The following is a 13,448-nucleotide window of genomic DNA, read 5'->3' on the forward strand; positions in this document are numbered from 1 at the left end:
CAAGCAGCTCTAATCTGGGAGGAACAGAGCAGAGACACATGTGGGGCATCACTTGATGTATTTTGTTTTAATAGAAAAGGACTAATATTAGCACAGGACACATTCTGAGCTACTTTGTCCATTTTGTCTTGCCGAAGGTCACGAGCAGAAGCTGGGTCCAGGTTTTGAAAGCAAGTCTTCCTTATGGCTGGACCCTATTTATACTTTTTTTTTTTTAACATCACAATCTCTGTTGCAAAAACCGTGCAGCTTTAAATATTTATCTTATTTTTCTATTTTTGCCTCCTCAAAGCCTATGAAGCTCTGCACCCTATATATTCTGTGCCCTCCTGCTAGAGCAGTGGTGGACCATATTCCAGCTTTCTTGACACATTTTCAGGTCTCCTTCACTAGATTACAACAGGGGCCTCGAGGAAGCATTCTGGACACCAGCCAAGATGGCAGCATAGGCTGAGCTCTCTGGAAAAACTCAGCATGAAAACCAAGTCACTTCGCTGTAGCATCTTTTCTCTGTGGACAGCAGGATTCAACCCTCACAAACGGGTGATATCTTCCAATGGAGCTTGGTGCAGGGGTAAAAAAAAGCATCTAAGCTTTAGACAATTTCGGGTAGCTTTTTGAGAGCCAACTGTGCATATGATGTACTTCCCGACACATAGAGAGGGGCATAATTGAACGAAAACGTCTATCTCCATGGGCGTTTATCTCCGAGAACGGGTCTGTGAAGGGGCGGACCGAACCGTATTTTAAAAAAAAAATAGACGTCCATGTTTTATTCGACAATTTGTGAGCTGGGCGTTTTTGTTTTTCAGTGATAATGGAAAATGAAAGCGCCCAGCTCAAAAACGAATAAATCCAAGGCATTTGTTCGTGAGAGGGGCCAGGATTTGTAGTGCACTGGTCCCCCTCATGCCAGGACACCAACCGGGCACCCTAGGGGGCACTTTTACAAAAACAAAAAAAAAGGTAAAAGAGCTCCCAGGTGCATAGCACCCTTCCCTTGTGTGTTGAGCCCCCCCAAATCCCCCTCAAAACCCACTGCCCACAAGTCTACACCATTACTATAGCCCTAAGGGGTGAAGGGGGGGCACCTACATGTGGGTACAGTGGGTTTGGGGGGGTTGGACGACTAAGCATTAAGCAGCACAATTGTAACAGGTAGGGGGGGATGGGCCTGGGTCCACCTGCCTGAAGTCCACTGCACCCCCTAACAACTGCTCCAGGGACCTGCATACTGCTGCCAGGGAGGTGGGTATGACATTTGAGGGTGAAAATAAAAAGTTGTGAAACATCATGTTTTGTGGTGCGAGGGGGTTAGTGACCACTGGGGGAGTCAGGGGAGGTCATCCTCGATTCCCTCTGGGGGTAATCTGGTCATTTAGGGCACTTTTTGGGGCCTTATTCGTGAAAAAACAGGGTCCAGGAAAAGTGCCCTAAATTCTAGCTACAAACGCATACTTTTTTTCCATTATCGGCGAAAGGGTCCATCTGTCCTCGGCCGATAACCACGCCCCAGTTCCACCTTCGCCACGCCTCCGACACGCCCCCATCAACTTTGTACGCTTCCGCGATGGAGTGCAGTTGAAAACGTCCAAAATCGGCTTTCCATTATACCGATTTATTCGTTTTTGTGAGATAAACGTCTATCTCCCGATTTGGGTCGAAATCTAGGCGTTTTTCTCTTTCAATTATAAGGTGGAGAGTCTCCTATCCAGCTTATTAGAATACAACTGCTAGGGGAGCTGGGAGGTATGTGAGGATTTAAATCCTTCTGTCCATGGAGAACACCTGATACAAGTAAGTAGTTTGGTATTCTCTGAGCGTACACAGGATTGCAAGTCCTCACCAGCTCTAGGTTGCCTTAAAAGGTGCTGCAATGGCCAGACCTTAAAAGTGTGTTTGGTGGCAACAAGCTTTTCTAGCTCAAGTTCTCTTTTTCTTTTTTTTTTCTAAGAAGGCAACCTGGAAATCACAGAAAAGGGCCCTAGGTAGGATGAAGCTGAATTCCAAGCTGTGAAGAAATTCTGGCGGACAACATTTCTTCAAGGCTTGGAATTCAGCTTCATCCTATGATCCTTTATAGAATAGACTCCTACCAGGTGCCCAGTTACATAACATAACATAACATAACATAACATAACATAACATAACATAACATAACATAACATAACAATACAATACAACTTATATTCCACCATATACCTTTTGGTTCAATGTAGATTACATAAAAGAAGCTGGTCATTTTTAGCCTAACTATAAAATAGCAAATTATGAATTATTACAATTCAGTACGAATTTCCTAAACAGGTAGGTTTTCAGATATTTCCAAAATTGATTATAGTCAGTCACCTGAAGTATTACATTTTGGACCTATTTATCCAGACACGCTGCCTGGTAAAAAAACAAAAAGCAGAATATTGAGTAACTTAGTTCTTTTTAAATTACGTATGGATGGGAAAGTAAAAAGAGCAGAAATTCTAGTATAGTTATAGAATTACCCTCCAGGTAGCCCATTTGAGATCAGCTTCTATGGAAGAGATCTACAACCATGATATGGACACCTCAGGATGGTTTGGAAAGGAATTCTAGGCATAACAGCCAAATTTCCTTTGTTTGTAGCATGATGAACTTTGGGGGTAAAGACCAAATTCAAAACCTTTTGAATCTTTATATAGATACCCAAATTCAGTCATGTGGAGTTGCCCTACAGAGTGATTTACTTGTTACCCAATTATTTAAGCACCTGGTTCTTATTAGTCAATTATAGTTGTGCCAAGGAAACTGGGGGTTTCACATAGTTTTTCCATGCACAAATACTTACAGTTGAATCTTTTTGCTGAATGAATTATCAACATATATACTTTTTATCTAAATTATTTATCTTTCCTTCTTATCAGGGTTTAGGTTTAGATTTAGTCATGTTGTCAGTATAAATAGTGCTAATATACAGACCATCCCGGGGGGGGGGGGGGGGGGGGGGGGGGGGTCGGGTCACAAATGTTTTTGCAGTACTGTATATAGAGAATACCATATGGAAGTCATGCTGATGTGTGACTAGGAGATGTGCAGTAGTTTATAGGCTTTGTGTAATAGAAAAAATCCTGATGTGGAATGTGAAGTCCTGCCCTTGATATACCAATTTTTTGCTTTTTGTGGTATAACCAAAGGGGTTTATATATTACAAGTAAGTATTTTCTTTGTCTCTAGTGTGCTCACAACCTAAGTTTTGTATCTGGGGCAATGGAGGGTTAAATGACTTACCCAGGGCCACAAGAAACTACAGTGGTACTCCAACCCGGTTCCTCTGGCTCTCAGCCCACCACACTAACCATTACATAGTAACATAGTAGATGATGGCAGAAAAAGACCTGCACGGTCCATCCAGTCTGCCCAACAAGATAACTCATATGTGCTACTTTTTGTGTGTACCTTACCTTGATTGTATCTGTCTTTTTCAGGGCACAGACCGTATAAGTCTGCCCAGCACTAGCCCCGCCTCCCAACCACCAGCCCCGCCTCTGCCATCCAATCTCCGCTAAGCTCCTGAGGATCCCTTCCTTCCGAACAGGATTCCTTTATGTTTATCCCACGCATGTTTGAATTCCGTTACCGTTTGCATCTCCACCACCTCCCGCGGGAGGGCATTCCAAGCATCCACCACTCTCTCCGTGAAAAAATACTTCCTGACATTTTTCTTGAGTCTGCTCCCCTTCAATCTCAAACCATTAGGTTACTTCTTCTCTTAGAACTGAGAGGAGTGTGATGTTTTCATTCAGGACTTGGACACTAGCTATGATAAGGGAGGAGCTGTTGGTTGTCTATGGATCATGGTATAAGGGGTGATGGTGGGGTCTATTGTGACCATCATTTATTCAATTTGTTCTTCAGCATCCATGAAAGGTTGGTGTCTGGGACCTATGGCTCATTGGAGTGTGAGTGAGCAGGATCATTTTTTGTGCATAACTTATACTATTGTTTTCTAATTCAGGGAAGATAGGCTAACCCAAAGGGTTTGTTTCTGTATCCTTGTGCACTTCTTTTTCATTGCAATTTATTCTAAAGTTTTGAAAGTTATGTGGCTATTAGCATACAAAATTATTTAGTTTAATTGTGCCCGAATAGGCAAGTATTACAATTTTTTCTCTAATTAAATGGACTTAATTATCCAATTAAAAGGACAAATTCTGAATTATGCTAAAAAAGAATTGGCAAATGGACTAATGTTACAGGAATTTTTTTTTATCTATCATTCAATGAGAAGCTTAAAGGCAGTTGGGTTGGAGAATTTTTAGCCTATGTGTAGTCTAATGGTCATTTGGGTCAACTAAGCTCAAAAACTTTTGGGTGACCAAAATCTTTACTTGCTTGAAAATTGCTTTGGAGTTTCACACAGTACTCAGTGACTTCAATCATCCACCCTAGGAAGTGAGTTTTTACTATCTATGGTGACTTAAGTTTCCCAAATAGTTTCCACTGCTACCCACATGATAAGCCATCTTCTCCTCTTAGCCTTTCTTCCTGAAGCCATTTATATCATAATTTAGCCACATAGCCAAGGCATTCATCTGATCATTTGTAATACTACTCAAAGCTGATATAACATTTACACACTCTTCTTTTATACGTTCTACATTGCCCACAATGATCCATGGGATCATCAATTCAATAAGTTTAAAAACACATTGTGCCCTGTTATTCGAGATAAATAGGTTTGATAGTCACTCTGATATGTTAGATAATTGAGAATGTTTACTTAGACACATCTTGGATGATGATGCTCCCTTGATAAATCTTCCTGTCTACCAAAAAACCACTCCTCATGGTTTACCAGCAAGATTATATGTGCAAAATTTGCCTTTAGATGCACTGAACATACCTGGAGAAAGTTATCCTATGTGGAGCACAAATTAACATAACTGTATTCTTATATTCTGCAAACACCTTGCAGTTTGATGATGTGGATCACAATAAAAGAAACTGGTTATAACCAGGAAATACAGTCAATATAAAACAGAATTACAACAGATCATACTCCCCAACCCACCCATCAAAAAAAAAAAAAGCATTATTTATTTCTCCATAAGAATTTAAATTACCCTTAATCATCTTCAGGAGTTAAGAGTCTACCAAGTCCCTTCCACAAATAGCATCTTTCCCTTTAATATTCCAGCTGAACATTTTACATCTAAATTTATTGTTAATAATCCACTTTATCCATCAGTAAACTGTAATCTGGCACAGATGCCTGTTCATTGGAACTTATTGATGCCAGTTTCTATGTAAGAAATTCTTAGATTGTTCACTTATATGAGGAATTCCTCTTGTGCAGTTGATAGATGCTCCACTTCATTGGTCAAGGCCACCATTTTGGTCTCAGAGACACACTGACAAGCATGGTTAATGTGTCACTACTTGAGAGCATTCTGCCTTCCCCCTTAAAGAAGGCTATGGTGTACTTTTGATAGTTTGACTAATGCTGTGCGAGAGACATTATGAGTGCAGTTTTACATTGCTGTTTTATTCTATAACTGAAATAACCTTGTGTTGACACTGGGATTTCCTGTATTCTCCAAGGACAAGCAAGCTTCTCTCTTCTCACAAGTGGGTGACGCCGATCTATGTTGCCCAGTCCGGCATTTTGCCAAAGCTAAAAAGACAGCTTTGTAGAGCATGAGCTGTGCTTCACCTGCCCGTTGTGCAAACACGGTCTCCGCAGTTCTTTTTTTTTTTCCTTGTAAGGAGAAGGTGTGTCTTTTTTGTCCTCTCAGTCATCCAGTTTTTTGAGAGCTGTTTAGTGCCTTCTGGCTATTTTTCTATCTTCTCCTTTATTTGGGCCTCTTTCAAACCATTTCCTTGGTTTTATTTTGCCCGGGTTTAAGTTACGTTTTCTTATTTTTCTGCCATCATCGGGGGCCGTTCTTAGGCCCTGACTTCGGCCAGGTCTTTCCCTTTCTTTTGTCTGTGCCTTTCCCCTTTTTCAGGCACCATCGATTTGTTTAATTTAGCTGATGAAGTTTTTCTATCCAGGACCACAAAGCTTCCCAGTGGCTTCAAATGCTGTACCCGGTGCAATCAGACTATCTCGGGAAAGGACACCCATTCCTGGCGTCTGTAGTGTCTTGGGCCCGACCATAGACCTAACTGTATTCTCTGTCTTCATATGAAGAAAAGGACCCAGGTTTCCCAAGAGGCTCAACGAGACAGGATTTTTGGAGCCAAGTCCAGTTCCTCGACGTCGGCATCAAGGTTGGAGATGTCAGCATCGACGTCGACTGCTTCTAGACCCTTAGACACTGGGAGCAGTGAGGTGTCAAGTGAGTCTTCACTTACCTTGAGGCATCCTGCTGTGCAGGCCCCCCCGAGACCGTCCTTCATCAGACCTGACCCCAAGGTGAAATGAAGATTCGACGTCGTCCTCGTTGGCACTGAGGAGCTTTGGTGACATGCTTCGGGCGAAGGCCAAGAAGCATCGTCATCGGTCACCCTTGTCACATGGTGTTGAGAGTCCGGGGCATTGAAAGATTCAGCATCTGAGAAGCGTTGGTGTCAAGAGGATCGCGCATCCTCTATACAGGAGGTGCTGATGTGCCCATCTCCAAGTAGCTGAGATCCCACGCCCACGTCAACCCCAGCAGTTCTGCAACCTGCGCCTCAGCTGGCACCCCAGCTTTTCCCGGTGTCGGCCCTCGATGAGTGCATCTGGACCTTGCTCCCTGAGCTGCTGGATGGCCTTATGCAATGGTGTGCAATAGTACTGGGGATGCTTGTGCCTACCCTACTTCTCGTTGGAAGTGGAGGATGAGCCCAGGGCCAAGATGCTCGAGGTCCTGGACTACATATCTCCTTCTAACGAGGCTGTGACTGCACCTCTCCATCAGGTACTCAAGGAAGTCCTCATCAGGAACTGTTATGCTGAAGAATACTGATATCTAGTACCTGATCCACAGTACATCTGGTTTTGATAGACTTCAGTTGCCTCACAATTCCACGTTGGTGGAATCCGCTCTCAAAAGTGCCAGGAGTACTAGGGACTATGCCTCAGCACCCCATGGCAGAGAAGCTAGAACCCTGGATTCTTTTGGGAGGAAGGCTTCAATGATCATCTCCCTTATACGATCCTACCAGCTCTTCATGAGTGTCTACTTGCGAAAATCTGTGCAACAGCTTGGTGGATGCACTTCCTCCAGAGCAGGGAAAGCCTTTTCGCCAGTTGGACAAGCAGCAGAAGGCATGTTGAAAGTTCGTGGCCAGGGGCACTTATGACACTTTTAATGTGGCATCCAGGATATCTGTTCAAAGTATAGCAATGCACAGACTCTCATGAGTGCATGTTTCTGACTTGGAACATTCTGTTCAGCAGCGGTTGGCAGATGCTCCTTGCTGGGGAGATAACCTTTTTGGAGAGAAGGTTAAGGATGTCGCTGACCAAATCAAGAAGCATACTGATACAATCTCTTCTCTCTCCCGCCAGGTGCCTTCTGCATCCACCTCCTCAGCTAGGAGGGTTTTTGGTAAGCCACGGAGCGGTTCCTACTACTATTCTAGGCATAGGTACACTTCTTAGGCTCACCAGCCTACTCAGGCTCACCCCAGCATGCTCGTTCACGTCAACAGCGTGCGCCTAAGGCCCTTGCTGCTCCCCAGTTAAAGCAAGGGATGAGCTTTTAACTGGCTCCAGCAGAGCATAGCCACAGTAAAAGTGTCCATCCCAGATGACTTACTGGTTGGGGGGAGGCTAAAATTTTTTCACTAAAGGTAGCCTCTTATGACCTCCGACCGGTGGGTTTTTCAAATAGTCCATCCCAGATTCACCTTCAATTGGCATCTCAAACCTCCAAATTGCCCACCGAGAGCTCATTCATTCAGCTCTCAGCACAGGCAGGTACCAGCAGAAGAACTCTCTGCCCTTCTAAAGGTCCATGCAGTCGAACCCATCCCATCAGGGAAGAAGGGCAGAGATTCTATTCCAGGTACTTCCTTGTACAAAAGAAGACAAGGGGGGGATGTGTCCCATCCTAGACCTAAGGGTCCTGAACACATTTCTAGTCCAAGAAATGTTCAGGATGGTTTCCCTGGGCACCCTTCTCCCAATGATTCAGAAAAATGATTGGCTATGCTCTCTGGACTTAAAAGATTCAAATATTCACATCCCGATACTTCCAGCCCACCGGAGTATCTTTGCTTTTGGCTGGGAACACATCACTTTTAGTATCACTTGTTGCTTTTTGGCCCTCGAATCAGCTCCCAATATCTTCACCAAGTGTCTAGCAGTAGTTGCAGCATTACTACATAGACTGGGAGTCCATGCATTCCCAAATCTAAATGATTGGCTGGTGAAGAGCACTTCAGAGGACGGTGCTCAGGAATCCATGCAGATGCCAATTTGAGTGCTAGAGCTACTAGGGTTAATTTTAAAATACCCCAAGTTCCATCTACACCCTGTCCAGCAACTGGAGTTCATAGGAGCCCTGCTTGATACTCGGATGGTACGAGCCTACCCCATGGACATGAGAGCGGACAATCTTGTCTTGCTGGCGTCCAAGGTTCATGCCTCTCGGCAGGTCACAGCTCAGCAGATGTTGAGATTGCTGGGCCACATGGCTTCTACAGTGTACGTTACACTCATGACACGTCTTCACATGAGATCAGCTCAATGGACCCTGGTTTCTCAGTGGTATCAAGCCACGGGGAGTCTGGAAGATGTCATTCAAGTATCCCCAGAGCTTGTACGCTCTCTTCAGTGGTGAACAATTCAATCCAATTTGACTCTGGGACTTCCATTCCAAATTCCTCAGCCACAAAAAGTGCTGATGGCAGATGCATCTCTTCTGGGATGGGGAGCACATGCAGATGGGCTTCACACTCAAGCAGCTTGGTCCTCCCAGGGAACCAATCTTCAGATCAACCTCCTGGAGCTTCGGGCAATCTGGAACGCTCTAAAGGCTTTCAGAGATTGGCTATCTCATCAAATTGTTCTCATTCAAACAGACAATCAGATTGCAATGTATTATACCAACAAGCAGGGGGCACTGGATCATGCCCTCTGTGTGAGGAGGCCGTCCAGATGTGGCATTGGGCTCGCCAACACAGCATGTTCCTTCGAGCCACTTATCTGGTGGGCACAAACAATACCCTGGTTGACAGGATAAGCAGGATAATGCAACTGCATGAGTGGCCTCTCAATATGGGCATAGCCCGCAAGATCTTCCGAGCGTGGGGCACCCCCTTGGTGGATCTTTTTGCCACTCATATCAACCACAAGGTCCCTCAGTTCTGTTCAAGGCTTCAGGCCCACAGCAGACTAGCGTCAGATGCCTTCCTCCTCAATTTGGGGCAGGTCTTCTGTATACGTATCCTCTGATACCTCTAATGGGAAAAACTTTGTTGAAACTCAAGCAAGACTGTGGAACCATGATTCTGATCACGCTGTACTGGTCGTGGCAGATAAGGTTCCCTCTTCTTTTGGAATTATCCTCCGAAGAAATGTAGAGATTGGAATGTTTTCCAACCCTCATCATACAGAACGAGGGGTTGCTTCTACATCTCAACCAACAATCTCTGGCTCTCACAATTTGGATGTTGAGAGCCTAGAATTTGCTTCCTTGGGTCTTTTGGAGGGTGTCTCCCGAGTCTTGCTGGCTTCCAGAAAAGATTCCACTAAGAGGTGTTACTCTTTTAAATGGAGGAGGTTTGCCATCTGGTGTAAAAGCAAGGCCGTAGATCCCCTTACTTGCCCTACACAGACCTTGCTTGAATACCTTCTACACTTGTCAGAGTCTGGTCTAAAGATCAACTCCATAAGGGTTCACCTTAGTGCAATTAGTGCTTATCATCACCATGTAGAAGGTAAGCCCATCTCCGGACAGCCTTTAGTTGTTCGATTCATGAGAGGTTTGCTTTTGTCAAAGCCCCCTTTCAAACCTCCACCAGTGTCATGGGATCTCAAAGTCATTCTCACCCAGCTGATGAAAGCTCCTTTTGAGCCACTGAATTCCTGCCATCTGAAGTACTTGACCTAGAAGGTTGTTTTCTTGGTGGCTGTTACTTCAGCTCACAGGATTGAGTTTCAGTTCTTGGTAGTGGATGCACCTTATACTAAGTTTCACCACAACAGAATAGTCCTCCGTACGCAACCTAAGTTCCTGCCGAAGGTGGTGTCAGCAGTGGTGTACCTAGCGTATTTGATATCCAGGGCCTATCATTTTTTAACATCCCCTCCTTTATATGAAAATATTATTTTTAGTAATAATCCACGAGTCACACAACAAGGGTGTACCTAGGAAAGGCAGCATCTTAAACATTGCAGTGAGCACTAGAACATTATTACACCCATTGTAAAACTAAACAAGACAGATTAGTAAAAATGATCCTGCCAACAGAAAACCATGTCTTTTTCACATACATAGAAAACAGATACATCCTCACCCAGTGTAGAATAAGTAACTACAAACTAAAATAGAAATATGTAGACAAAAATTAAACTGAACCCCCAAGAAGCCAGATTCCGCATACAGTGCAACACCACAGAAACAGTGATGCATGTCCCCTAGTACTGTGCAAAATATAAATATAAAGATAGCAGTCGTAAATTTGAAAAAACTGACAAATACCAATAATTAACACAAAAATAGCATTACTAATAGAAGTTTCAGTACCAATTGTATCCTCAGGTACCACAAAATGCAATCAGAGATCAGGAAAATGTGGATTAAAGATACAGAAATAGTCCCAATTGTGAATGGAACCATTGGCTTGATTAAAAAAAACTTCCAAGTGCACCTTGATATTTTGTCTGCCTATATTATACCGTACGAGCTCTGAAAGGAAGCTCTTTGGCTGCAGTGCAAGTAACAGTAAATCAAAGAGTCTGAGATCATGCCCAGAACACCATGGCCTAAGAACGAGGTATGTTCTTGCCATTATTTGTGCGATGTATATAAATCCTGCACATACAGAATCCACAAAGTAAGAGAACCAGAGAAAGGTGGAGGAAAGGGAGGGCAGATGAAGGGGAGGCAAGGATCTAGGATGAGAGAAGAGGGGAGGGAGGGAGAAAGGAAGGAAGGGTTCCAGGAGCAAAGGGAAAACCAGGTTGGGATATGATCAGAACATGATTTTTTTTTTTCTTTTTAGAAAAATCTAAAACCCAAGGCTCCATATCAAACACACCTATCCGAATAGCAGGGCCATCCATTGCTTTTCAGCAGCACTATCCCCCAGATTCCACAAATAGTATGCTATCTTGAGATGCACGTGCAACTACATTGGCTAACAAGCCAATCAGCGCCAATAATTGGGTGCTCTCAAATATTGGTGATAATTGGCAACAATTTGGATTTGCGCGTACATCTTGCTAAATGCTATACCATAAAGATCCACGCACACGTCTTATAGTGCGCAACTCAAAAGGGGTGTGTGTGGCAATGGGAGGAGCATGGGTGGGTCAGGGGCGTTCACTAAAGATGTGTGCAGTATTACTGAATATCGGGGTTTCCGCACCTAACTTATGCACCAGGATTTACACCAGGTTTCAGTTGGTGTAAATCCTCACACCCCAATTTTGGCGTCAAATCGTCTCTAAGCAGTATTCTATAAATGGTGCCCAACTTGAAGCACCATTTATAGAACAGTGCTCTGTGTGGATTTTTTTAACGCCATTTTTTGAGCACCATTTACTGAATCTAGGCCTACTTGGATAGCGCTGCTGAAAATCATTATGGAGCGCACCCGTGCTATCTGGATAATGCTATGGTGGCATGGGGGCAGAGTGAAGATAGAGCATAAACTTATCCAGTTAGTAGCAATATTCAGTCTGCTAACCAGATAACTATCCAGATAAAGTTAGGACAGTAAATAACTTCATCTTATTAGTTATCCGGATCAGGATAAGCGTCACTGCGCGTCACTGCTTCCCGGATAATGGCACAAGTCACAGCTCTGGCTGAATACTCTGTGCCAACCACTATCCAGATACCAGTGCTGAATATCCAGATTATGTTTGGCCGCTCAAGCACATGGAAAATCACTGCTGGGTCCCGCTCACATAGCAACAGGAAGTGTGCATCAGGGGGGCGGGGACCCAACAGCAGCTTTCTGGGCAGTTGAGCGCAAGGCTTCACAGGGCCTTGCTCTTCTTTACTGTACTGACGCTATCACAGCAAAAACTAAGAAAGAGCTATGATAGGAAACCTTGAGGTGAGGGAGCAGGCCACAGAGGGGTGTCAAGAAGGGGAGATGTAGGACCACATAGGGGAGAGGAAAGATGCTTGTTGGACCTTTGGGGGGGGGGGGGGTGAAATGAAGAAAGAGGGGAAATGCCCGATAAGAGAAAGGAGACAATAGGCGGAGAGAGGGAGAGATGCTGGATGGGAAAGGAAGCGAGAACTCCCATCTATCATGTATTTCGCACTGGCTCCATATCAATAAGCTATAGCTTAACATGAATAAGACAAAGATGCTGTTTTTTTCTACAGCTAGGCAGCCTGTGGATTTATTTATTTATTTATTAGGATTTATTTACTGCCTTTTTGAAGGAATTCACTCAAGGTGGTGTACAGTAAGAATAGATCAAACATGAGCAATAGGCAATTACAGCAGTAAAAATATTCAAATAACAAGTATGGCATGGTATACTACTTACAATGACAACACAATACATAATAGAACATTATAATTGATAGTGAAGGGTAAGGCAAAGTTGTAACATATAGATGGGTAAGAAAGTAGGAAGAATTAGAAAGTAAGGTGACTGATTTGAAGAAAGTTGCACATGAGGTCAGAGAGATTGTTAAATATTATCTCAGCTAGGGTAGGAGTGGATAAACATGTCCCGCTGCAGTATGTGCAGCCCGAGTCAAACCTTGTGTATGTATGAGTGAGACTAACATCCCTTCTGATTTGTGAGGCTCAGATCCCAATCAGTATTAAGATTAAGTGTTGGGGTTTTTCTAGACTCTAATATGTCATTTTGCCCTCATATTTCAGCAGTACTAGTAGTAAATGCTTCTATCAATTGAGGCAGATCCGTTCTGTGCAACCTCTCTTTACTAAAGGAGTGCTATAGATTATAGTCCATGCTTTGGTTCATTCCCATTTAGATCGTTGTAATTCTTTGTTTTCAAGTATCAGTCAAAGGGAAATTAAAAGGCTCCACTTGATTCAGAACACTGCAGTACAGCTTTTATTTGGGATGCGCAAATTTTTATCATGTGACCCTGTAATGATCTAGGCATAGTATAGTGTGGCTTAAACTATCCCCAAGTAGAAGCTTTACCAACAAATCTTCTTTATTGTAGTACTCATAATACAAGAAAATCCAATTTACAGTTCAGTTTCTTAAAAGAGAATTATTACCTTCTGCACAGAGTCTGCATCTAGCCATTCCAGAGGCAAGAAGATGGATCTAGCCATTCCAGAGGCAAGGAGATGGCCAGAACCTCAGCCCAGCT

General features: G+C 43.6%; 1 protein-coding gene across 1 annotated transcript in view; it reads left to right on the forward strand.

The window, feature by feature from the left end:
• Positions 1 to 13,448, forward strand: part of KCND1 (potassium voltage-gated channel subfamily D member 1) — a 137,230-nt gene that overhangs the window by 74,018 nt on the left and 49,764 nt on the right. The gene's annotated exons all lie outside the window — the stretch shown is intronic.

The sequence above is a fragment of the Microcaecilia unicolor genome, chromosome 2 (genome assembly GCF_901765095.1).
Source record: "Microcaecilia unicolor chromosome 2, aMicUni1.1, whole genome shotgun sequence".
NCBI classification, from domain to species: Eukaryota; Metazoa; Chordata; class Amphibia; order Gymnophiona; family Siphonopidae; genus Microcaecilia; species Microcaecilia unicolor.